The sequence below is a fragment of the Buteo buteo genome, chromosome Z, assembly GCF_964188355.1.
Source record: "Buteo buteo chromosome Z, bButBut1.hap1.1, whole genome shotgun sequence".
In the NCBI taxonomy this organism is placed as follows: Eukaryota; Metazoa; Chordata; class Aves; order Accipitriformes; family Accipitridae; genus Buteo; species Buteo buteo.
Genome location: NC_134204.1, coordinates 36,171,641 through 36,194,396, shown reverse-complemented (window position 1 = coordinate 36,194,396; position 22,756 = coordinate 36,171,641). Strand labels below are relative to the sequence as shown.

The 22,756-nt window shown below is 39.7% G+C and overlaps 1 protein-coding gene across 1 annotated transcript in view; it reads left to right on the top strand.

The window, feature by feature from the left end:
* Nucleotides 1-489: 489 nt before the first annotated feature.
* The window catches only part of FREM1 (FRAS1 related extracellular matrix 1), a 96,545-nt gene continuing 74,278 nt past the window's right edge, over nucleotides 490-22,756 (top strand). Inside the window, exons 1-5 of the mRNA XM_075020664.1 lie at nucleotides 490-2,276; nucleotides 3,995-4,864; nucleotides 7,750-7,844; nucleotides 15,430-15,545; nucleotides 20,243-20,283. The gene's annotated coding sequence lies outside the window, so the exon portion shown is untranslated. The remainder of the gene's footprint in view (nucleotides 2,277-3,994; nucleotides 4,865-7,749; nucleotides 7,845-15,429; nucleotides 15,546-20,242; nucleotides 20,284-22,756) is intronic.

The window sequence follows — 22,756 nt, the reverse complement described above, 5'->3', positions numbered from 1 at the left end:
GGTATATCCATAGGAGCAAAGTCCTAAGACTAAGAAAATAATCCTTATGTCTCCATGCTAAAAATATTAACGTTTCAGAAGTGAGAGCAGTGAATTTAGTAGAAAACCCACTAGCCATTGTACCAGAGAGGCATATATACCATATGCGAGAGAGGTTTGAGAAGAGACACAATCATCCAGGTAGGCTGATGGAGTCTAAGGATCCTCTTCCTGAGAATGTCTAAGCACTGATATGATTGCAACATGTATTGAAGAGCATGTGTATTGGCATTCAGTACCTATTGAATAGCACCTTCTGGCAACTCTAAGGTTGCAGCTTTGTCTGTTACCTGTGGCCTACTTTTAATAAATAACCATTTACACAGGTATGAGTTCTATATTAACATACACGTATCCCTAATTGTATTCTGTAAGTCTGCCAAATATTTACTTGTAGTTATTTTAATCACTGTTGGCTTGTCCTTCCTTTCAGTATTTCATTAACGTAGGATTAAAGACCAAGCTAATGCTGCCTGCTTAATGTCTAGCTGAGAGCACAGAATGTGGCTTACTTTAGTACCTGTTGGGCCTTATTTTAACTTTATTCTGTGCACAAAGCTCAGAATAAATACTGTTAAGCCTTATAGAATGTGGACTTTTTTTGCAGCACTTAAATGCTTGTCCAGGGCAAAACATTAATTAATGAAGTGTAATGCACTGGAAATGATTAATGGAGCCTTTACTTGGTATGTTTTCTGGCTATCTTGGGGTCTTAAACATCTGTCAGAAGAAACACAGGAATTTTATTTTTTTTTATTCTCCTAAGCCTCCGTATGCTGAGAGTTAGACCAGAGGTCCTAACACTGTTTCTTTGTCACTGTTACCAAACACATGCCTTTGCATCTACCTCTGCAGAAAATGGTCAATGAGTAGCATGGTAAAAATGATGGAGGGAAGTCAGATGCTTTGAGAACCTGCACGGTTGGTCATCCTGAGAAAACTGCTAGTTTTCACTAAAACAATTAAAGTATGTTAAGTTATGATCTGAGGGAAATGTGCCTGATATTTCATGGTTATCTGTGATTTTAGAATAGTCTGGGACACACTGTAGTTATACTCCACTAACTGTCTGTGGTGAGAGGAGGAGTCTCTGCAGTTTGTGTAAATCCACCTGTCTCTGGCTGTACTGGTCACAGAGTAGTTTTATTAGCTCAGGCTACATAACGTGACTTTTCCATGGTTTGATCTTCTGGCAAGGTAAGTCATGTAATATGTTTAGACTTCATTTCTAAGAAGACATCTCACAAGAGGTGGGTATTGCAACCAGTACAATGTGTGAAGACCACAGTCCTGGAAAGGACTAGCTATGGCCATCATACCAACTGGGTGTGACTGAAAAAATGGGACAACTTTTTTTGTGCAACAGGAACCTAATGTTCCAGTCACAGGAAATTGATTCAGAAAACTGCGAGGATTAATAACATAGCTGCAAGTGAAAGGTATGTGTTTTTCTGCCTCTGTTTAGGTTTGCCCCCCCTGCTTATTTTGCTCTAACTTCCAGGGCTACCGTAGAAATGATGAACTGAATCTGGTGACAACTTCAACTCTGGAAAAAAAATCTACTAGTGATTTTGAAAAAAGAGACAAAACCATGAAAGTACTTTGTTGAATGTTTTTTAAAGGCAGAATATGGTTTGGATGATTAGTTTGTGTGAAACTTAAACTGGATATCCTATTAACAAGTGCTTTTTCTTCAAGAGAATACTATGCATCTGTGTTGAATTAGCAGAACTGTCCTTCCTATTCTGTGGGAGAAGAGATCCATCCACTGCTCATGAATATGAAGGAGGACTATAAACATGTTTACTTTATCATGCCACATTATCAACATGTCACTTTATTAACATACGTTCTTCTTGCTCCAAACCAAACATCTTCCAGTCAAATGAATTTTTGTATGTTCATGAGCAGCCATGCGCTGAAAGGAGTTTATGCAGTGAAATCTGAGTAGTAAACATTTAATTGTTTTGCATAGGAAACAAAAGCTTTGATACTATCATTATTACAGTATTTTGTGGTGGACTGAAATATAACCCATAAAAGAGCTTTCAAATCAGGTTTTTAATCTATTTTTCAGCTTTTCTGGCTTTTAAAAAGAGCTGACCTCTTCTTCTCAACCTACCTCTCTGTTTTTAAGAAGAGGCTCTTTGGTTGTTCTCTTTCCTAAGAAGCATCAAGAGTAGCTGCTCTGCGCTTGCTTTGGTGAAGGATTTCCTGGCCCAGGAAAGGGCTCACAGGTGTGTTGTCAGCATATATTCTTTGATTGACAGAAAGACATTGCAAAGTGTTAGCCAAACCATTATTACAAATCACGATAAAAAGCTGTTAACAAAAGCCTAAAAAAAAGCTGAAAATTTCCCAAAAGTCTGGTTTTACTATCCCTTTTGCTTGGATTTTCAGTTTCTTGACTCTAGTGAGAAAATAATTTTGCTAGTTCCCTATATACCATAAAGCAATTTGTAGCAGCTAAGACCTGATGTTCTGACCAAAGAGGAAAAGAATTTCTGCTGCAGTAGACCTCTTTCGCCCCCAGTTTCTCTCTCTTGTACACTTGCATCTTTGCAGAATTCTTTGAAGGAAATTAAAAAATTTGAACTTCCTATTCTTTTCCTTTTTTTTTTTTCACATCCCCCTAAAGGAAATGGGAGGGGAAAGATTAGAACAAAGAAGCAGGGAAAATAAGACTGCAAGCTAACAAACAAAACACTACTTTGGCATTCCTACAAAAAATATTCAGGGCTGGCACCTGACCCCTGAACTGCCTCTGCTCATGGCAAAAATTATGGGAAACACTTTTCTTATGGGGAAGAGGTAAATTTCTTCCAAAGTAGGCAAATGCTTCAGCAGTGTAACCAGCAAAGGGTTATGAAGCAGCATGAACAAAAGAAATGTGTTTCTTTGTAGTAAGTAGTGTTAAGTTTAATTTCCTAAACAATCAATTTCTTTTGCTGTTAAACTGTAAATGATACAACAGGTGTCAACTCTGTTAACACTTGCAGTTTGTTTTTTTAGGGAGCTTTCCTGTCCTTCTCCTCTCCCCCCAACCCCCCATCTTTCAGAAATACACTTTTCATTATACTAGTATCTCATTTTAGCAAGGCTGAGAAAGGCATGCTAATTAGTCATATGGATGGTAACACAGGCCTCCTAATCTTAAAAATATATTTGCTACAGGGAGTGAAGAGAGGTTGTTCTCATTATAGAATCAAAATATATTTTGCAAAGCCAGCATGAATAGTTACTCTGGCAGTTACTTTGTTTATGGAGGGTGATATACATGCTCCATATCCTGTCATCTCCAGCATTTGGCAGTGCTCTTAGCAAGAACTGGTTTGGTTAATCCAGCAGGATGCAAACTCGGGGCCCCTTGAACTGTGGATATTCAAGAAGTCATGCTCTCAGTTTCAGAGAGGAATGTTGAAATAGAAGTGGTCATTTCTTACATGCAATTTACTTCTGTTTACTTGAGATATTATCTAGAGGATGCTAAGAATTTAAACATCACTGTTCATTTGTGCTTACCGGTAAAAGCTGATTGTAACCATCTGTCGTAAAACAGACTCAAAAAGGGATGACCTTTCTGGTTTCTAGCTCTCGCCTGCCGGAGCTCAGCCTAGCAAAATGAGAGTTGTGTTGCTGGGTCCTGGCTGAATGCTAGATAGCACAAGGGGGATCCCTCAACACACAGTGCAAAATGAAAGTAGGCATTTCTGTACTGTGCATTTGCACGTAATTTTTAAACGCAGTTAACAAGCCACTTGGCAGGGTTTGTGGCACTGGTAGATTTCTGCTTTGCTTGCAAAACAACGTACTGCTAATAATATTCCTACTGACTTGTTGATAAATGGCAAGGCTTGGATCCCCTGATAAACTCTGAATGGGCAGAACTAGGTATATTTCAGTGAGGCTCCATGTGAGTGCAAAGATCCACCTAAACAATGATAATTCATTGCAGGACTCTGGTCTTGTTGTCAAGTCTCTGTTGGTGTAACATTGTCACCTGGAACCCTTAACACCTCGTGCCAACAATTTGGAGATGCCAGATGCTCAGCACCTCTGCAAATCAGAGTATCTTATGATGCCATCCAAATGCAGGACTGCAAATGGCCATATACATGGGAGTTTCATGGCCCTGTCTGGTACAGATGGGACTGAGGGAGATGCACTGTGTGAGACCGCTGCAAAGAGGAAGGTGCTAAAAATTGTTAGGAGATGGGTTCAGAATTGATAGCAACGAGACTGCAGAGGATTACATCTATGACTTGTATGAAGATTGGGAAAGAGAAAATGTGGGCTGAACATGGTGCAGATGCCCTGGGCCACATTGCAATGTTAGGACCAGCCAACATTGTGCTCCTGTTTTGGATACAAGTGCAGTGAGTTGGGACAATCTGGTACTTTCTTATCCTGGCTGTGGTACAGTGGGTTAGGATGATTAGGCACTTCCTAACCGTACCTGAAACTCCTGTTGCCTGGAACCGTACCTGAAACTCCTGCTGCCTGGATCATAGCCCACCTTGGAGGGTGCCAGAATTACCTGACAAGAATTATGGCCAGAATGGAAATATAGTGACCCAAGTCAATCATCTTGTGATCCTGTAAATAGTGATCCTAAGTAAGATCCTTTGAGCTCTCCAGGATCACAGCAGGCTGTGACCCAGTATGTCCCCCAGAGTTGGAACACCTCTCGGGGTAGATTTTGTGAGGATTTTAAGTAGCAGATGTCGTGAGGATTTCAAAGAATAGATTTTGTGAGGATTTCCAAGATTGTCAGCTGGTAGATGCTGACAAAGAAGAAGGGGTCAAAGACTGACAAAGGAGAAAAGTGAGTAATTCACTACAATCAGATTTTGCGAGGTGTTAAACATCATTTGGTACCAATAACTTATTACAATTGGCAAAGAGAGAAACATCTTCATCACAGGTTAACCTCTGTATCTGTGTGTGTGTGTGTATTTGTATGTGTGATTTGATTTATGAAACTTTGTAGTGCTGATAGCAAACTTTTTTAAATCACACTGATAACTGACAGATGATTGTTAAAAATCATATAACCTAATTTTGTGATTTACTATAACAGTGCTAATAAATCTTAAATTGCTGCTACCTCAAAGTCATGTAGGATCCATAATCACACATTCACTGACAAATTGGCATAGTAATTCAATGGGAGATTTTCCTTACGCTTTATATCCTTTGCATTAGGCATAAATGGTTGTACAAGTTTGAGATTAAGTTTGCAACCAGCCACACCTAGACTCGTCTCCGAGAAGGAGTTTAGAAAGCAAAGGGATCCATTCTGAACCTTATGACTCAATGGGACATTTTCCTTACCTTTGTACTAATTCCATTAGATATAAACTATACATAGACCAAGTCTGGATTTAAGATTGGATCTAGCTGCACCTAGGCTCCATCAGGAGTTTAGAAAGCAAGGGGATCCACTCTGAACCTTTTGACTCAATGGGAGGGTCTCCCTTAGCCTTTTGCATCTCCGTTCTCTGTGTAAATTATTCTAAATTGATTCTAACTCCATTTTCCTTTGTATGTTTCTTCCATGTAGTAACAGAGTGAACCTTGTCATTGAACTTTGTTAAGCCGCACTTCTACAAATTCACATTAAAAGATCACTTTTGCTAATATCTTTGAAGGCAATTCTTTAAGTGATCTAAATCACTTCCTTTCATGACACACAGTAATACAGAAGAGACAGGACATCAGTTTGGGTTAAGAATTTTTTTTATTATAACTTCAGTGAGACCTCCCCCCCTCCTTTTTGCTTGAAACACAGTAACTTTCTGTTATTGGTACAACCTGTTTGGGCTACTCAAAATAAAAACTCTGGAAATAGAAGTCTAAAATGTGTTTTGGCTGAGGCTGTCGGTTTATACACAGATTTTAAAAAAACAGTGGTTAAGCTAAAGGGTCTTTCATCTATTTGCTATGATTGTTTCCTCTGTATTCAATCAAAATCTATGAATCCTAAGGGGTAAATCCAGGTCCTAAAGGGTCCTAAACGTCACTAATATCGTTGTCATAGCTTCTCGCTGGCTTTAGTGGAGATGGTCTTCCACCGCAAACCTGACCAGAACTCTATGGTTTTGTAGCTTGCCTGCACCCCTGTTTATAAATAACATTCCTGGTAAGTGTCTCAGCTGTCCTGCATGTAGCCCAGGTCAGCTTTGGAAATAAAGCCAGAGTATTAGAGAAAAAAAAAAGATAGCATTTTCACTCAGGTAGACAATTTCTTTTTTCTGGTATCTTGTTGGTCAGTATCCTGCATAGCGCTGGAGAAAAAAGGGAAAGGCAAGTGGGGGAAGTGAGGGGGATTTTCTGGCCAACTCTAGCTTATTTTGAATACTAAAGTTGACATTTAGTTTACATTGAACACCAAGGTCTGGTTAAGAACTTGCCCTTAAACTTTTGACGAGGCTTATAAATGTAGTTGGCTGTACTTCCCTGAAGGCTAAGCAATTTGCTGCTTCTGCAAGCCCCCTTTTGGGGAGGAAGTCAGCTATGTTGAGGAGATGCAGTGGAGAGAGATCAAGGCTGTAAAGGATGTGTTTTTGTTAAAAATACTGAACCCCTCCAAAATTTGCTATGTACAGTAATTACCAGGTTATTACTGCTTCCCTCATGTGTACTAATGACCCTCCTCTGCCTCTGATAGTTTTTTTGTTGTTCTAAATGCCACAAAACTTTGCATTATTTTTTTCAGACCAGATGCACAAGCAAGCTAACACCATATGCAAGTCATTGTCTTCTTTAGCCACGGGCAAAAGGCCATATGCTTGCTTGTATGTCTGAGCTAAGTGTTTGAAGGATGAGGTTTAGCTGACACCTTAATTCTCTGTAAAAGTGCTATGGCAGGGTTGTGAATGAAGGGAGCAGGCTTGCTAAAAGGAAAGAAACATGCACTGTCAGCTGTTTCCTCATCCTCTACCCCGCCTCAGTCAGACCTATCAGTTCACAAGAGACCAGTTTCCTCTCATACGGGGAAGCCAGACCAGCCCAGGCTGTGCCTGAGGAAGGAGTGCTGTTTGCACTGGCAGGCGCCAGGTCTGCTTAGGTTGGGATTCCTGCTGGCATCCTGCTCCTCAGCCTCGAGCTCCCTGACGTCCCACCATGCTCATATATAACCACGGGGCTTCAGCTCCTTGTGCACCCAAGCTGGTACACCCAAGTCGAGGTCCGGACGGAGTCTCCCACTGGGGTGTTGTATGGCCACATGGTCTGGGGCCAAGGCAGCACACGTCGGGAGAGTAGGTCTGCCTGACCCTGGTTTGCATGAGCAGAGTGCTGGCCCTTCCCAGGATATACACAATGCAAAAAGTATCTTCCAACAGTGGCACCCAACAGTGCTACTTCCTTCTGAAGTCAGTGTTAGGGGGATGTACACTACGAACGCATGCATTTGGTCTAAACGGTCAATAAGAAAAGGATGCCTGAGCAACGTTTGGATGGCTTTTCTTATGGTTCCTGTTTAAATGGCTCTAACTGGGGAATCTCCTCACTTATGAACATATCTCCCCTTCCCCAGCACAGTAGCTAGGCTCAAATCTCTCATGTTCCATGCACGGAAATACAGAAAAGAGGGTGTTTTTTAATTAAAAAAAAAAGGAAAAAAGAGCAAAATTCTCTTGGGTTATGCTTTCAATCTCATTTACTTCAATTACTTTTTTAGAAACCATTCTTTCTGCCTTTTCTTAGGATGAAAGAGCAATTAGCAGAATACAAAAGTCTAGAAGTAGTGAAATTTGCTATGTTGTAAAGACCATGAGCCAAGATCATATCCGTCACCACAGGTAAGAGGCCTTTGATACCGGCTGTGTAATTCCCTTCCGTGTAATTACATATGTGACCTGAGTCTGTGATTTAAAAAGATCAAACTACAGGTTTTGGCTAGGCTCTTAATAGGGTTTTTGTTGTTGTCTGCATTGGTTGGTTTTAATAAACCTACTGGCTGCAAGACTTGCAAGACTGAATAGTTCAGTAAATTCCACTGGTGAGGCTTTTGGCTTTTCTTGGTTCAAACTTGGAACATTAGTAAAGAGGACTTTGGTACACTTTATAAAGGTGATCCTATGGTGCACATTTAAATTTCTGCTCTCCCCAAACAATATCAAGTGCAGCCTACACCTCTGTGATATTAAAACTTTTTCTTTTTTTTTTTTTTAATCAAAAGGTTATTTAACAAAATGTCTTTTTTGGGTTTTGAAGTCTCCTTAAATATCCCATGATGCTGCTATGGGTGATGACAGGCTAAACTGTTAGGAAGTAAGACTTGTCAATTCTGATGCCTGGAGAGGAAAGGATTCTCTCTCCTCAAAACCTATAAAAAGTTCAGTTTTGCAGAACTTCCATCTCACTGGGCACTGTCTTTGGTCTGGATGTCTAAAGACCAAATATTTCTGGAAATGAACCAACAATCTGCCATTGGAAAACTCTGTATATGGTCATAATACAACTTGTTTTGTTTTGCTTTGGTTTTTTGGGGTTTTTTTTGGTAAAGATTTTAATCATGTCAGATCAAAGCCCTATTTTTGTGGATTAATGTAGAACTGCCTACTTTGAATAAAAGCTCAATTCATACTGGTTTTCAGTTCTAAACCCTCAGCTGTTTTCATCTGCATCCTGAAAATAGCCTGGTGGCTATCTTGGTTCTTGTGCTGAAGTTGCTGGAGAGTACTGAGACCATCTCCTTCTGCTGATCCTGCTTCAGGGCCAATGACTTTTGGACAAGGGTAGTCACAAGCTACAGGGAGATGGGGACAACTGGATACCACTGCAGCTCTCAGTGAGTGTTAGCATAATACCTCAGCTCATTTCTGCTTAAAGCAGCGTATATACTCCAGGGCAAAGCTCCATGTTGACATGGCTGCCCATCAGCGGGTGCCCAGTGAGCTCATTCAGCACCACACAGGGAGTATTTGCTCAGCACAGTGGTGCCCCACAGGTAAAGCTTCCTTTGGGCTTGTGGACACAGGTGTCTCCAAATAACTGTGCAGTCTTGACCTTTAGGTAGGTTATTTTTTTGAGATTGTTGCCGAAATCCAGAATAAAACTCCTTAACAGCAATGTGAAGTTAAGAAGCAGGCACTTAGTTTATTGCAGCGCTGGATGCATGGGGGATAGTTCCACCTAGCGTGCATACCACAGCTTTAGCACTAACAGGTTATATAGAATGACTAATTGCATATTAATCAGATTAGTATACATATACATAATATGATTGCAACTGATTATCCTAGTAATGCCTACATCCGATCATGCACAAGGAAGGATCCATTTGAGTCGAAGGGCTGCTTTTGCAACTACTGACCCTTTTGAAGTTCTTGTTGGCTGTCCTTGAAGTCCTCGTTCTTGTCCTTCTTCTTTGATCTTGAAGCTTAGCGCAATTTCAGTCACATGTGATCAATTTCAACATTGTTCTCCTCTAGTGTACAGGAACATCTAGTCATAAGAGCAAAGAACTGCAAAACTTATGAGTAAATACTAGTTAATCACTTAACTACACTCTTATAATTATCTCTATTAGCTAGTCCCCTGGCTACACTTTTGTCTATTGTTTCAATCATAATGTTAGTGCTTAAACACAAAATTTTGGCAGAAAATCTACGAGGTTTCTATGGTTATACCCATCCTGATTCATTGTACCTAACACAATTCCAATTCCCTATAGTTACAATTTTAACCAATAAGTACAAAACTGATTTTTGTATTGTAACAAGATCATTTAGTTTGATTCTGAACTCAGTCTGGAAAGTGCCATTTGCAAAAGCTCTGAAGGACTGAGATGGGCAATTAACTTAGGTGCATACATCCTTCACTTTCATAGCTGCGTCCCTGCACAATGTACTACTGTTAAGGCTGAATAGGTTTCTAATCACTCTGCCCAGACTCTGGGGGAGATGCTTCCTCTTCTCTCTGTCTATATGGATGGATGAATAAAGTAATTGGATATTTCAGTCTAACACTGACACTTGAGATATGCCCGCAACCTATCCTGTGAAATCCATACCAAGACAAGGTTGGATGAGACTTTGAGCAACCTGATCTAGTAAAAGATGTCCCTGCCCATGGCATAGGGGTTGGGCTAGATGATCTTTAAAGGTCTCTTCCAAACCAAACCATTCTGTGGTTCTACAATTCCATGAGGTTTGTTGGTGGTCTTGAAATTTCACAGCTGGCTCAATTTCTGTGATCTAGTGCTCTCGCTATTTGGATCTAACTTTGATTTTTGGGAGAGGACGGTCAGAAAATGGGAGAATTTTCTTTGTCACTCATTCATATTTCTGTTCGTCCACAACACCCAGCTCTCTCTGGAAACACCAGTGTTTCTGGCCAACACACTGTGCAGTCCTCAAGAGACTTCCTTTGTGCTTTTTCACTCACACCTAGTCTGGCTAATTTCAAATTCTGTTTGGACAAACTTCCAAGTAAAAAGACACCTCACGCTATCATTCACTGGTAGTCTGTAAATAACCTTAGCTGGAAAGAGGTTTTAAATGAAGTAGATTTATTTCCTTTAATTTTTTTTTTACTGGGCTCACCCTCTGGCCAGTGCAGGGAGAAAGCTGAATGAGTTTTGACTCCTTCTGTAGTTGAAATTTTGAAAAAGAGGAACTAAGAAAGAAATGAGAACTAGCAGTAGATGTTGATCCAATTCAAGGAGAAAGCGTGTGAGCATCCAAATCTTAGCACAGAGGTTTAGGAAACCAAGATATTAGCTAACCAGTTTACAAAGTAAAAACCCAGGAGTGGCTCAAGTAAGAAAGAGACATTAAGAATAAAAACTAGGCACTTCCAGGAGAAACTGAAATGAAGCTAAATCTGGTAATTTAAAGACTTAGAAAAACAAAGACTTGAAAAAAGCACTGAAAAGGGAAGAGAAGGATGAGACAGCTTTATTTAAAAAAAAAAAAAAAAAAAAAAGATGCCAGCTACACATGTGACTACATGCTGAATTTTTAGAAAAGTCTGCTCTTGTTAACTTGTCCAGGTGTTTAGTGATGTGTGTTTTACAATTTCCCTTTCTAGGGATGGAAGATCATGAAGTTAACACAGCTCAGAACACTTACTCAAGACCCAAGACCCTTTCTCAGGCATTCAGAAGTTCTTGCTTGAGAACTTTCTCTTTTTCCTTGTATTATCTACTGTCAACCTAAGTGCTGCTCAAAAATTAAAAAAAGAGGAAAAAATCATTCCTTGCTTCCACTGACCTGACTTAATTGCATTACTTGCATAATTTCTTATCAAATTCTTGCTGGGTTTTATCTATCTGTACATCTGTGTCAGGGAAGTATTTCTTTGGCCTCAGCAGATCATAGCTTAACACTAACATGTTATTCATTAAGAATACCAAAACAAAGGTGTGCCTTAGGCTGTATGAGACGGAGCTGTAGGCCATAGTTGGTGCCTGGGTTTCAGCCTCTCCTTTTCTAACGTAGTCTTTGTTCTGCACTCCTCTTCTTTTCTTTTTGGCTTTATCTTTCAAACCTCCCAGTTAGGCCATTCTCTCCTACCTTCCTGTGTACTTCCCATCCTTAGGTCAGTATCTGCCCAGACAACAGTGGATACTGCTTGGGCCACAGCTGGGCTTTGGTGTTAAAGTAGAAAGATCACAGGAATACCCACATGTGCAGTGGGATTTTTCCAGAGAAATCTGAACCTCACTTTTCCAGTTGATAATTTCATTCGTTGCAAGCAAGGATCAGACCTGGTACTGCTATAATTAAAGTAACACACCTTCCTAGATTTCTCCAAGCCCTCTCCAGGTGCATACAAGTGGGGTTTCTTTTCTTCCTGTATCTCAGAAGGCTCCTTCAATTTTCTCTAATTAAACTCTCATCTTAATAATACCTTGGCTGAATGCCAAGATATGAAAATTCTTCAGAAAATAATCTTTTTAGAGGATTATATAAGATTAAAGCACCATCCTGTGCTTAAAGACTTCAGCATACCTTCCAAACAGTTAAGGGTTGTGATAGTTTCAGAATATTGTTGTCACACTTATTAAAGCATTGCTGTAAGTAAAAAAAATGTCGACTTCAGAGGGAAGGGAAGTTCTCTGTGAAGATTAGCATTCTTGGTTTTCAGTCTGGATGCTGTGTGTAGCACGTGCAAGGATAAGCACAGGATAATTTCAATATTCTAAAATGTATGGGTTTACTGGAACTACTGGTTGAGGTCAGAAGTGGTATCAATTATGTGTTAGTCCTACCTGATTATGCTTTCAAGGAGCATTCTGCCTTTGCAGAACTTGCAACTTTCTGCAGAAAATGAAGTAAAATGGATGATATTGTTTGGAAAACTTTCTTTGCAGATCTTTCATAGTCAGTGGCAGTGTGAGCTAAACAAGGAAAGTCAGTGAAACTTCAGAAGCATTAACTGAGATGAAAATCCAGTTGTACCAGCTGTGGTCTAAATCCATGTAAGCAAAAATAAAGGCCCTGCCCCCCAAAAAGTTCAGTTTTCAAAGTCTCTGGGTAAAAAATGTTCAGAGCCTCATTAAGTTCACTTTGCTTGACCTCAATTAAAACAACTAAGGAACCTTTTCTGAGTGCACTGTTATTATTTTAATGGCAAAAAAGTAATATTCCTAAAAGCCTTTTGGTTTGTAGTAAATTGGATAGTAGTTTAGCTATGAGAACAATTCCCCATCTGCATTAACAGGGCCGTGTGGTCCACAAGGGTTTGGTGGAATGATTGGAGCAGGAACAACAGACTTTAAAGAAGAGGACAAAAAACATGGGCATTTTGAACATGCATTTTGAAGCCTAATTGTGAGCATTGTTACAAGCAGCGGGCAGACTGCCAGCATGCAACAGTCCTTCATATCGTTTGGGTGTTTTTAGCCTGTGGTGTCTGACTACTTTTTGAACTTTTAGTCTTTACCCTTTCTCCCCTGTGCTTCTTGATGTGAAAAAAAATTGCTTTTTCTATCCTTTGTTAGGTACATTAAAGAATAGGGCAACTCTTCACAAGCTGGAATCTAATTATTTCCTCAATTATGGGGACATCACTGCTCCTCCAGTGCCTTCATTGAGTTACTGTCTCCAACTGTGCCAAATTCATTACTTTTGTGTTGCTTAAGACCTCTCTATGCCCTCTGTGAGCATACTGGTTGTCTCAGGAAGGGATGGAAAAGGCTTCATCCTGAGCATTATATGTGACACCTGTGTGACAGACCAGACCATTCCCACCCTCAAAATTTAGAAATGCTGGTCGTCATCTTAGCTGCTGCCAACCATTTCATACTATGCTACCTGAAGATTTGAAAACCCAAACTTCTATCTTTTTACCCTAGATAAGCAGTGTATGGCAGCAGCCTGGAATGGAAATGGGAAGAATCAACACCTTTATAGATGCTGGAAGCCCAAGTACAAATATTTGTGACTACAATTTCTGGAACTGAAATTCTGTGCTGAAGCTTAAACATGCAAGCATGCCTTTTAATGCTGCAGAAAATGCTCTGCAAGAACAGTGGTAGCCTGAGTTTCTCTTCCTACTGCACTGTTATGTATCTCTACTGTCCCCATCCAATGAGGGATAGGCCACCTCTGATTGTCACATAGTCCCATAACCCCGTTGAGAATGGACCCCGTGGTGAGGCTGCCCTGGAGGGCATGGAGACAGGGTTCTGCTGCTGTGTGGCCTGCTGTGCCTAGTCCCTCTCACATCTCTGAAAAGAAAGCCATGACTATGAAGTGGCGTTTTGCTGATTTGCAGTATGTATGCTGATCCTTATGGCTGTATAATTTGAAGAAACCTTAGAAGTCGTGATGTGGTCTAGGTGTATCCAGGCCAAGGACTGCAGGGGCTGCCAAGATGTTCAAGTCTTTAAAGATCTTCATTCACTGTTCCTCTGCAACAACTGAGGGTCTAGCCCAAGATATGAAGAATTTTGAGAAAAATAAAACTGTTTAAAAATAGAGAGAACAGCATCAAGTATGGATTTTTCAATGAAGCTCCTCATTTTACTGAAAATGCTACTCACCTTTGTCTCAAACTTCCATTTCAGACAATGTTCTGATTTTTGGATCCGCTTGGTGCAAAGCAAATGTTTGTGTGTTGCCTTTGGGTAGGGCTTGTTATTTGTCTGATTTTCCAGAATGCCATTCATAACTTTATGTTTAGTGCCTCTTCTGTAGTCAAAAACTTGAATATTTTGTCTTTGTGATCAAGGGCTTTGCTATTATACAAACTCTGCATGTATTTTCCAGTGAAGCAGTTGGCAGTGACACAGAGCATTTGATCTCCTGTCAGCTATGCTCCATGTAAGACATTAATGCATTAATTTCTTTAAAAGTGGTGTGAGATTAATAAAGACTATAATGCTAACACTTGTTGCATTGCAATACATGTCTTTACTCCCTGGATCTTTATCCAAACCTGAAGTGGATTATTTTTAGACTCATTTCTTGACATTACATGAGGCTCAATTAATAGTTATTTCCTTTCTTTATCATCTGTGTCACAATGCTTTGTTTGCTTTTAATTGAAATATCAGACAACATTTTCCACAAACACATAGTGCATATATTGAGTTGCTATTACTAAAAATAGAGAAGATTTCAAACAATTATGTCAATTACTGACTATGGATTCAGCATGCATTCGATTTTTATTCCTCATGCCCTTTCCTTTTGTATCTGAATACATAATGAGTGATCACAATTCCCAGCCCTCTTGCCTGCAGGGCACCATTATAGAGCTGTGCTCCATTTTTCTTATGGAGAAGCAAAGGGAACCACAAGTGAATGCCTGAGAGAATTAACACTCTTGATGAGCATTACATTATTTCAGTGAATATTGGTTTGGACTAGATAATCTTTGAAGGTCCCTTCCAGCCCAAACTGTTCTGTGATTCTGTGATTTTAAACAAATACAGAAAGAGCTCCTACGAGCCTATCTGCACCAAATGATGAGAAATGTTAATTGTGCCAGAATATATGGAATATAATTTTAGAATAAGCTCCGCAAAAGTAAGTGATGTGTTCTCACTTGATCATGCAGGGCTTACTGTAAAGATGAGTTACATGCTGTACCAGAATTCCTGTAATAATCTCAGATATTAAGGACACAGCTATAGACATTTTGGGAGAGGAAGTCTTTGCAGGTATAAGTTAGATTTTGTAGAAATGCTGGCTTTACCCAAAGAATCATTCATGTATATTTCCAGCTTTATAAAAAAACCCACCTTTTATTTGCTGTAACATAAATGAAACCAGCACCTTTACTCTCTCTCTTTTGTTCTTTGCCAGAAGACTACGCGGTTTTAATCAAAAGACTACACTATTTTAGAGAGCAATCTTAGTAAGCATAAACAAACCATTTTCTATGATATGTGAAATAAATAACATTGTTGTTCTCTATAATATTTTCCAGTTGAGAATCTCAGTGTTTTACAAGCATACACCTTGACTCCTTAAGAGCAATCATGCCTTCAAATACCTTTGATACAACTTGGGCATCAATGGATCAGGTCATTTAACATGACTAAGGTGAGTGGAGTTTTCATTTGATAGGAAAACTGAGACACAAAATGCTTTCCAGGAAGTGGGACTGAAGCTTTTGCGCTGAAACCAGTGTCCAGAATTTCTAACTTTAGATGTTATGCTCAATCTGGTGAGCATTTTGACGTGCTGATATGTCTCTGCCCTGTTCATTACCTGTTAGAAGTAAGTTGAAGGGCATCTGTGCTTGCAGAGACATTGTCCCTGCTACTTAACCCAAACTAAACCTCTAAATGCAATCTGAAGTAAATAACAGTAACTTTTCTGCTGGTTTGAAGCTTTGCAGTAGTGTAAACACAGGCTTCCTTGTATTCAGTAAGTGGCTGTTGTCGGTGGATGGGATCTGGGTAATGTCCCTCATTCCCTGAAGATTAACAGCTTGCCTTTCTGTCACTTTAGTGGAAGTGTATGCAGGTTAAAACTCCCTTTAGGTCACAGCTTCTTTTTTCAGACAACACACAATGTCATGCCTCATAAATTAAGAGGTCAATTGTTTGTCACTGGAGCTGAAAATATCTCCCTAAAGGTTAGGCCTCTCAGAGATTTTTTAAAGTGCTGGCAAGTTTCTATGACAATGGTTCTTTGAAAAGAATGTTTTCTGATACATATCAGGAAAGAAAAGTCAACAGTACGATGCCTATCATTTTGGACTCCACAACATAGAAACCTTTGCCACACTGTTCCCAGTGTCACTTGACATTCTTATTGTTGATTAAAGGGAGAGTTAAACCTATGTCACGTAAAACTCAGTAGCACTGATAAAATGTAATTTCCAGTCTTTTTCTTTCCCAAGGACAAGAATGGTTTTGTGGAATACAGCCAAAACCAATGCTCTTTACTCACACAGCTGTACTACCAAATCTCAAGGGCTGCTTTGTTGCATGTCCATGCTTGTAAGAGGGTAGGTGTCATCGGAATCCCGATCTCCTGACTGCCAGGCCACAAACCATTGGGTTCGTTATGAAAGTCACTAAAACTGCTCAAGACTATGTTCCGAACTATGAAGATATGTAGGACCTGTGTTACAAGGAGCCTGCAGACCGTAATGTCTCTGCATAGGCATCTCTCTCTATTCAGTTTGCTACTGCAGCAACCTTTCCAGAGCATCACTGTCACTCAGTGACTGTGGGTGAGTGAGGGTTTAACCAAACAGAGCTTTTTCTAGTGTCTTGGTCTTGGATGAGGCTTTTCAGTGCCTCAGAAGTGGAAGAGGAAACGGATGTACTCCCTGCAGCAAAGACCATCTCCTCTGTTGTGTTATATATGTTAATTGCTTTATACTATGAAAATTAACCATGTTTCTTGCTTGACTCTACCTGATAACCAACAGATCCTCAGTCTCCTATGGGAGAGCTCAAAGGAATATCTTGTATAGTACTTGCTTGGTAATGCTCCAGCAAATACCTTTGGATAAAGAGGGGAAATAACCAGCAGACCTTTTCATTGTGAATTTCAATATTAAATTCTTGTTTGTAATCTCTGGGTTATTGTGGATGAAGGTGACAGGCTGGAGCAGCAGCATTACTCTCCTAGTTGTGGCGGTGGCGCACAGCGATGCAAAGAAGCCCCAGCCAGTGACTCCAGCCACAAGCATGCAGGAGTCCCAGATGATCCTTGTTTCTTCTACAGGAAGTGTGCTGTTTCTTTAATGGCATGAACATGATTATCATTGTACTTATGAACTTGATCATGGGAGCCACTAGGCAAGTCTCCATGCAAGCCTAGAAGATTGACAGCACCTTGCAGGATCAGCTCTCTGTCAACATATCTACCCTTATTTTCCTGTTCACCATCTGACCTTGGGTGGCTATTCTGGCATTTTTATGTTTAGACAGAACATAACTTAGTGCACTTAGGGGCCTTCCCACATTTGCGATAGCCACGAGGACAGTGAATCTTTATGGACAGAGTATATATAGGCTGGGGAAGGAGAAGAAAGTAGGTTTAATACTTGCCCTTTTAAACATGAAATTTCACCCTCTTCTCCTCAGCCTGCATTAGGGACTGAAGAGTGGACTGCTGCAGCCAGCTACTGCAGCTCACAGATTAAAATTTCTGCCATGTAGTAAATACCTGGGAAATAATTGTATCCTTTTCCCCCCGCAGTTCAGCAGATATTCCTGTGTACAGCACTCAGGTTTGGGATGAGCATGGACTTTTGTTACTTTGAGAACCTCATCCTCCATACAGGAGTGTTGACTGAATGTGCAGATGACAGGCAATGTGTGGTTTAGGCCATTGCTTACCAATGCAAGTCAAAATGAAAGAGAAGAGAATGGGGGGGTGGGGTGTGCGGGGGGTGCAGGATGTGTGTGTGTATGGGAGGGGTTGTGTTCTTGTGTGTTTTGTGCCTCAGTTACACTTTTTTTCTTTTCCAAATAAAGTCTGGAAGGAAAGTGACTGATTACATCTCTACCTTGTTAAAGAAAGCTCACAGAAAACAGTTGACAATATCTTCGTATCAACAGTCTGGGCTGCATAATTTTAGCTAGTAATTAAGAAGGAATATATACTGTGCGTAAGTTTCATTCACAGGAAATGGAACTATTCTCTTTCCTGTGTGGACAAATGTTGAAATAAGAAGAGTGAGTACGTGTACCAAAGACATGTCTTGTCTTCAATGCTCTGGCAATTCTCAAGAAAAGCTTTGGTAATTTTAGGCTATCCTTCAGACAATGTGACCTTGATAGATGGCAAAAATTAATTGCAGTTAAGGAGTACAATAAGAAATAAGATGCTAAGTTCATTGCTGGAGTAATCAAACTGGTTTGAAAAAAGCTTCTGCAATTATGTTATGGATTAATGGGTCAGAGAAATTATACTTTAAAATAAGCCGCCACCTTTTTAATCAGTGTGTAAGTACAGTTATGTTGATGATCCTAACCAGACCACTGTACAATACAAACAGGTCATTCATCACGGTGAATTAGAAGCTATGTTCCAGCAAGCACAAACACAAACACACAAGCTAACCCACAGCCATCTACATGACCCAGAGGAGATAAATACTCTTTCAAAGTTTTTCTGAAACTTGAAAAAATCTGAGGATTACTACAGGTCTGAAACTCAGGACAGTATAGCACTCTGATGTTAGTATTGTACCTCAAGGAAATTTTTTTTCCCCCAGTGTTTTTTCATAAACAAATATAGCCTAGATTGTATCATATTACACATGGTGTAGATTTGAGTTCATTTTAATTTTTAACAGCCATCTGTTTTCTTCATCTGCCTTTAAGTCATGCCACAGGAACATCTGCTGGTTCTTTTCTTTCATACTATTGACTTCAGTTTTGCATTTTTATAGTGCGGTTTTGTTTCCATATGAGGGTCAAAATCAGCTTGCTTTTTGAAAAAGGGGCAACGGGAGACAACATGCTACAGAGTTACAGTCATGCTGGATTTGGCCCCTGCTTATACAGGCAATCTGAGAGTCAGTAGCTTTTCCCCATGCTGTCCCTCTTCCACTCGTAACAAAACCCTGTGTCCGGGCTGAAAATCTGTTTGTCCCTTACACTTAGGAGTGCTTTCAGTCCTTGTGCTGAGACAGGGGTAGGGTGGTCTGTCCCTGGTAATTCTGTCCCTGTATTACAACTTTGTAGTACAGCCTCTGTGCTCTGAAAATGTGAGCTGTCAAGTTTACTCCTTAGGATGCACCAATAAGTCACTGTGGGGTAGCAAATTTTACTTAGACTCCCACTAGCCAGTCAAATCTGCAAATCTGATGTGAATCTTGTGACAGAAGGCTGGAGAGATATCTTGAATTCTACAAGTTTTTAAATAATTGGTGGGATTTGGCCTATAGTCTTCCTCTTTCCTGCTGTCCTGAATGAAACAAACAAACAAACAACAACAAAACAACAACAACAACAACAAACCAAGCCCAAATTGGAATGCTCCTGGATTTTCCTTCATTGCAACCGCAGTTAGTAAATGAAAATATGTTAATTTTAATACTTAATGCTTTAACATGCAACAGGATTTTGAACAGCAGTCAATTGAACATTTCATCTTGTAAAATATATCACATTTATAAATAGGCAATATGCATTACTGGCAAATTGATAACTCACTTGATCTTAATTTCATCAAACTTGCTTTGCTATTATCTTATGGAGGAAATTAATCATGTCTGTATTTCAGTAAAGACTCTCCCTTCTTGTGGGGGGAAACTGATTTTAGGTCACCTCTTTGTCTATGAATCTTTAATACATAAATGAGTGTGCGTGTGCACATGCACGCATTGAAGGAGATAAACTAGCAGAAGTGGGGAGAAAAAATGAGCAAACCTTATTAACAGGAGCTCAGTTTTTAGTCCCAACAGACTTAACTAGCAGAAGGGGAAAGGAAGATCTGGGGCTGGCTGCCAGAGAAGCATTGCTGAGTGTAAACACTCCAAGGCATCTCAGAATGCCCTTATCATAGGGAGCCCCAAAGTGTTCGTGCTCTGGGACACTGCAGTCAGGAGCAGTCTTGCAAGCAGAGAGTGTTTATTGTGGATTTTTAGCACGGAGAAAACTACAGCCAAGCTGACCAGAAAGACTGAAATTTCATCTATCTCTCCCCCACCCCCCTACCCCCCCGCCCCGTCTTTCTCTCTGTCGCTCACTCATTGGATTTCTTTCTCTGCCAGCCTTTTAAACCAGAGATTACTGGGGCAGTGACATTCATTATTCCTTTTATTCTAGTATGATCTCCCGTTCAGCCTCCTGGAGAAACACTGCTACCTGTAAGTATCTGCTTCGAGTTTGTCGTGTACACCGAATGCTGTGTGTTTGTGGCTGTAACAGTGTTTAATAACTTGCAACATTCAGCAGCATGCTGAATGTTGCAGCAAAGCAGTAACTTTTATACTCAGGATGGATGAAAGCTCAGTTCTAACTTTGGAGGAAAACAGTCACTGAGTCTTGCCAGTAGTTTAGTAGAAGTTAACTTGGAAGTTAAGCATTCCAAACAACTTAGTTTATCCTAATGTTCAAGTTAATAACAGATTTCTCAATCATGCTGGCTTTCTTCCATCAGCTCTAATAAAACTTTCTGGTTTTATCTTTTATAAAAGCTTGGAAGCACTAAGCAAGATTTCTTTTCTTAAAATTGTCTTTTTAGTAACACACACACTGGGAGAGAGAAATGTGATAAAAAGCACTGAAAAACATCATGAAAACTTTCAATATTAGTAAGTCTTTCCAAAAGATATATTTCATTTAGCTGGGAGAACTTATTTCTTAACTGCATACTTTAAAATTGTAGACTTTTATTTTGCAGTAGGGATCTGTGAGAGTTTTCACATTTTCATGTACATTCAGACAGCTGACTTAATTCATCTGAATTAGACAGATGTTCATTGATCGTATGTACGTGTAAATGTTTATGTGTGTTTCTGAACAGACACATACATGCTTACACATTTCCTGCTGATTTCTATGCATTTATCTAGAACCATACTCTGAACCATCACCTTTTACAGATTAGTTGCTGTCACTTTATGTTGTGGTGAGACACTTCAACAAATCCTGTAGATAATTATACATAGTTTCTTGAAATGGTTATTAAAAGTGGATTTTTGCAAGTTACGTTTTTGCTAGTTAGAAAATTCTAGTTCATCATCTCAGCTAACTCAGGACTACACATTACCTTAGGCAAAATGCATCTCTCCTGTTGACATGTGTCCAAGGTGTCTGTGGGAAGCATTGGTACTGTAATTCACCAGTTGCTTTCACAGTAAAAGAGCACACATATCAGTAGAAGCTGTCCCATCTCTTTTACTTGGGCGTTACTGCTGTGGGCCTGCCAGCACTTTCTTCATGATTCTTCCCTAGGGTTTATTTTGCATACAACATGACTGCATGCAGATCGTTTTGACCTAGAGAATAAGCTGGTTTGGGTCTGGGCACCTTTAGATTTTGAACATTTCCCCCAGCATAGATCCCTGCTCAGAGAAGAATTAGGCAAGTATAAGGACAAGTGATTAAAGTCCCTGGACAATGACTTGATTTTTTAAATTAAAGTACTTCATGCCTGTTCATTCACTACAGTTATTTTCTGCAGTCCTTGAAGTAGTCTTGATAATATTAGTCTATGGTAACATTGGTTACAGTACAACTGGTCTTGATAATACGTGTCTATGATAATATGAGTTACAGTACAAGAGGAATTGATTAATTCATGAAGAAAATAAATGATCACTGACTTCATCAATCTAACAGTGAATTTAGATGGCAACAATAGTATGTGTAGTAAAAACATCACAGTACAATAGCACATGCTAGTCAAATAATGATACATTAAAAGTGCAATCCGCTTGACCGTACCTGTTGAGCATAAAGGGAGACTGAGCAGATCATTTGTCATCAACACTTTGCTTCTTTCATTTTTTGAGATTCTGTGGCAGTCGTTTGTGAAGCCAGTTTAATTTATCTCATGCTAATGGCTGTGTGGGCTAAAATTACTCTAGCTAGGGTGTCCGTGCACAACTTCATGTCTTCACAACTTGCAACACCAGATCCTCAGGGTAATTCAGCTGCCTTTTGTGCAGTTGGGTAAAAAAACCTGAATAGACTACATTTGGGAAGCTGTTAAACATTCCCTAATGAAATGTGTTACTTCCGTCTCTAGTTGCTATCATTGTGAAGCTTGCAACAGTATTTCAAAGAACTGATAACTGGCTGTGAAGATAAACTGTAGCTGGACTGTATTTGATTTTCTGACAAATGTTGTCTAAAACCATTATGGGACTACATGAGCTGACAGGTTGTAGCTGTGCTGTGCTGGTATCCTGAATGCATAAGATTATACCTTTAGCAATGAAAATTGTTAACAAAAGAGGAACTATGGTTTGGGTTGGGTTTTTTTTAGTGGATCTAGATTAATTTTTATGAGCTGTGTAACTGTTTCATCTGGTGCATACTCCTTGTTTATAAAAAATAATTTGAAAGAAATCATACCACATCTAAGTAACTTACAGGTTTCACAGAAGAACCTCAAATAATTTTTGATTTGTATGTAGGGAACATCAAATTCCCAGTGGAGTCCCCTCATATACATTTGGAAACCTAAATTTGTGTCTGGGCTAAATCTATCCTCTTTACCTTAGATAGCTATATAAACAGGAGGGAATTGCTCTTTGGAAGCACATCTTTTGCCCCCAGAAAATAGCAGTAATCCTGGAAAAAAGCTCAAAGGAGCATCTAAGTTTCACATAT